Below are 4,625 nucleotides of genomic sequence, written 5' to 3' on the forward strand. Positions count from 1 at the left end.
TCGCCTGAGGTCAGGAGTTCAAGACCAGCATGGCCAACATGGTGAAACCCCATCTCTACTAAAAATACAAAAATTAGCCAGGTGTGCTGGTGAGCACCTGTAATCCCAGCTACTTGGGAGGCTGAAGCAGGAGAATCACTTGAACCCAGGAGACAGAAGTTGCAGTGAGCCAAGATAGTGCCACTGCACTCCAGCCTGCATGACACAGCGAGACTCCACTTCAAAAAAAAAAAAAAAAAAAAAGAGCCCAAGCAACCCCAAGGGAAAGAATTTAAGAACTGTAGACTAGAATAGTTGCTTCTTATGGCACTGGATAACCCAAAGGAAGAGAGTAACAAATTCAATAGATCCTAAATTCTTGGCCCAAGGTAAAAACTGAACACTAGAATTTCTATAACTATATTAAAAGAATTCTTTATTGCTTGTAGCTGCAGGCTGAAGAGGCCAAAAACCAAAGTTTTCGTTGGACTCTATGGTTAAATATTGCAAATCCAGTTGAATTCAAGCTTTGCTATGTCTCTTAAGTGAAAACGAGAGGCTTGATTGTGATAAAATGTGATCTCAAGAACTGATAAAGAAATATATGGAGGATACTCATATATTGCCCAAAGCATCACAAACATTCCAAGTCCACGAAGTTTCCTGTCCCCACAAAAGCAGCAGGTATAGTGAGAGCCTGAAGTCACCCTCTGGTTATCTCCCAAATTCCTGTTGTCCAGAATCCCCACACTATCTCCCTGACCTGTGAAGCAAGGTCCATTATGATGGAAAACCAAATTGAAGTTCTGAACTTCCCCTTCCTAGTAAAATAAAATCAAAAGCAGTAAAGCATCTATAATGAAATCACAAAGATTAGTACAACTAGCAAAGGATTCAAAACTGAAGCATAAGCAATTTCTGTTATATTCTTGATTTAAGTCACTCATCTTGCCCATACAGATGGGTCATAAAGAATGGGAGTAGATGACCATTCATTTAATCAGGGGGTGACTCCAATTGTGGCTGCTTTCCAAATGCAAGGTCTAGAGCAAGTCAATACAGTACTTGGCGCTTAATATAAACCTATTAATGGCCAGGTACCATGACTCACGCCTGAAATCCTCACACTTTGGGAAGCCGAGACAGAAGGATCGCTTGAGTCCAGATCTTTGAGACCAGCCTGGGCAACACAGTAAGACCCCACCTCTAATTTTTGTTTGAAAAACAAAAATTAGGCCGGGTGCGGTGGCTCACACCTGTAATCCTAGCACTCTGGGAGGCCAAGGCAGGTGGATCATTTGAGTTCAGGAGTTCAAGACCAGCCTGGCCAACACAGTGAAATCCTATCTCTACTAAAAATACAAAAATTAGCCATGCAGTAGTGGCACGTGCCTGTAATCCCAGCTACTCAGGAGGCTGAGGCAGGAGAATCGCTTGAGCCTGGGAGGCAGAGGTTGCAGTGAGCCAAGATCACACCACTGCACTCCAGTCTGGGTGACAGAGTGAGATCCTGTCTCAAAAAGTATATATATATATTAAAAATTAGCCAGGCGTGGTGGTACACACCTATAGTCCCAGCTCCTTAGGAGGCTGAGGTGGGAGGATCACTTGAGCCCAGGAGGTGGAGGCTGCGGTGAGTTGTGATCGTGTCACTGCACTCCAGCCTGGACAACAGAGCAAGACTGTCTAGAAAAAATTAAATATATATCTATATGACATATATGTATACTATCTGGTGGATATTATTTCTTCCAGTTAATAAATAAGCTAAAAATCATAATCAAATTGCTTTTCTCCTGGCAGAAACAACATACCTTCATCATCTTCAGGCCTATATAACTCTTCAGATCTATATAACTCTTTCAATCTGGCCTACCATTTATCCTGCAGAAAACTTAAATATCTCACCATTTTACAGGATATCCTGCTGGTTCACTCCATTGATGATATCCTACAGATGCTACAAGGAAAGTAGGACAATATGGTACCCTAAATGCCTTGGTAAGCCTCATGCCATTGAAGTCTTGGTCTATCAGGCAGTGGTTCTCAGTGTGGTCCTAAACCAACAGTATCATCTGGGAACTTGTTAGAAATGCATATTCTTAGGTTCCACCTTAGATGTACTGAATCCATAATTTTGAAGATGGGGCCCAAAAATTGGTGTTTTAACCAGTCCTTCAGTTGATTCTGATTGATGTCTAGAGCACTTAAATATCCCCTCCAAAATATCAAATAATTTGCCATTTTAAAAGGCAGGATTCATAGGCCTCTCTGAATTTTTAAGGCAAATATATTTCACATTTGGGTGTTCAAACATATTTGCTAGAAAACTGAAAACCCTCTAGGATTTGGTGACATACTGAAAAGGCTGTTCAGGTGGTTCAGGCCACAGGTAGACAGTCTGCACTTAGCCCTAACAAATTAGTGGTGCTTGAACCCTCTTTGGCAAATCCATGTAGATTGGAGCCTAAAGCAAACCAACCTGGAGATTGGTAGGAGAATTCAAAGGAGGCCAGTAGGATATTTTAGAGCAAGTCATTTCCTCTCAGCAAGTAATCGCTCTATTCTTGAAAAATGCTATTGGGTCCTTGCTGAATCAGAATATATCAACATGGGACAACAGGTAAAGATGCAACTTAAGGTAACCTTCACGAGCTGAGAGTCATCTAATTGGAGTAGAAAATCATTCGCTGCAGTAATGGCTAAGGGTTTGGATTTAAATACACACAAAGATGAGGAAACAAGACCTTGGACAAGCACTAAGCAAGGAGTTGGAATTGAGACTTCTATGTAATTCAGAATTTTTGCAAAACTGTAAATTAAGTGAAAGGGAAACTAGAAAGTAATACTTCTCCCTGGGCTTTAGGTGAAAAAGGAAAAATTCGTAGGAAAGTACAAGGTGAGTCTACAATATTTTGTTCCATCAGAAATAAAGGAATTGCTCAAACATGAATGCAAGTATGTCAAAAAGCAACAAATTAGCTTGAAGGGTACTAGGCAATGTTAGGGCAATGTGGGCACTGTATGGACGCCTCTTTTGTAGGTATCACATCTTCACCTTTTACTTCAGCTCTTGCTACAGAAACCAACCTCGGGCAAGTGCAACCTGATAACACCTTGCCTCAGCCAACCATGAATCTCTTGCTTTCTGTCCCAGGGCTCCTCTGACATTACAAGTACAGATGTGCCCCGTACAGAACAAACCTGAAACTGTGCGGGTGCCAACACCCCATGAGGAAACCCTGATCCAATGACGGAAGGAAGCTAGTGGATAAATTGTCCCCTCTTTTATCACTTGGGGACACAATTTTAAGGTGCATTTTACACAGCTCCTCAGAGCTCCAGAAGAATTGAGTCCCAATTGTCCAAAACAGTAACCAACTTAATAATGCACCCTTGGCCGGGCGTGGTGGCTCAAGCCTGTAATCCCAGCACTTTGGGAGGTCGAGACGGGCGGATCACGAGGTCAGGAGATCAAGACCATCCTGGCTAACACGGTGAAACCCCGTCTCTACTGAAAAATACAAAAACTAGCCGGGCGAGGTGGCGGGTGCCTGTAGTCCCAACTACTCTGGCTGAGGCAGGAGAATGGCGTAAACCCGGGAGGCGGAGCTTGCCGTGAGCTGAGATCCGGCCACAGCACTCCAGCCCGGGCGACAGAGCGAGACTCCGTCTAAAAAAAAAAAAAAATAATAATAATAATAATAATACACCCTTGTATTAGCTTTCCCTCTTCCCCATTTAACTCTTCTAGTCTCTCATTCCTGTTAGGCAATAAGAACCTGGGTAGGGGGTGAGAGGGCAATAAGATTCAAGAAGAGAGAAATCTGAAAAGTGAGCAGATTGCTACAACTGCTTTATTCTGAGGTTTGCTAATTCTGAGCACAGGCAGGAGGCTGAGAATCTGGATTTTGTACCCACAGATGGCTGCTGCTAGGGGACCAAAAAGCCATCAGAGCTTTTGGTAGAGCTTTCAGGAGACTTCAAATACATTACTAATTTCTCCCTAGAACATTTTCTGAATTTAAAGACTGTACAACTCAACACTAAAACAAAAACAAATCACCTAAGCAGAAAGCGAGATTTGTCAAAATGTCAACAATTGTTAAATATGGATGATGGATATATGGGTATTATTTGTATTATTCATTCAACTTCTGTTTGAAAATATTCATGATAAAAAGTGGAAGGGAATATTCCAGGCCTCTGTGTACGTAAGTTTGGAGTACCAACTTATATTATCTATAATATAGGTAATTTTGGAGTACAAACTTACGTGACTTATGATACAAAGGAGAGTCTGAGCCAGGAATTTAACTTAAAATTAGGTCTCAATCTGATAATAACCCTAAGGACTTAGAAAAGGCAAATACAAAACCACTCCAAAGAAATACTCCCACAACTGCAGTAGAACAGGATTGCCCATAAGAAAAACACACTAAAGACAAACTCACAACTAAAACTTAAACACATGACAACACATGAAAAAAAGATAATAAAGAAATATATGAAAAGAGCACAATCTCGCTATAGTAAGAGAAATGAATATATTTTTCACCCAATATATTAAATATTTTTTAAATAATGTGTTGACAAAATAGAGAAAGAAACAGCCTCAGAATTTATATTAAGTATATGAATTAGGC

The sequence above is a fragment of the Papio anubis genome, chromosome 9, assembly GCF_008728515.1.
Source record: "Papio anubis isolate 15944 chromosome 9, Panubis1.0, whole genome shotgun sequence".
Lineage (NCBI taxonomy): Eukaryota > Metazoa > Chordata > Mammalia > Primates > Cercopithecidae > Papio > Papio anubis.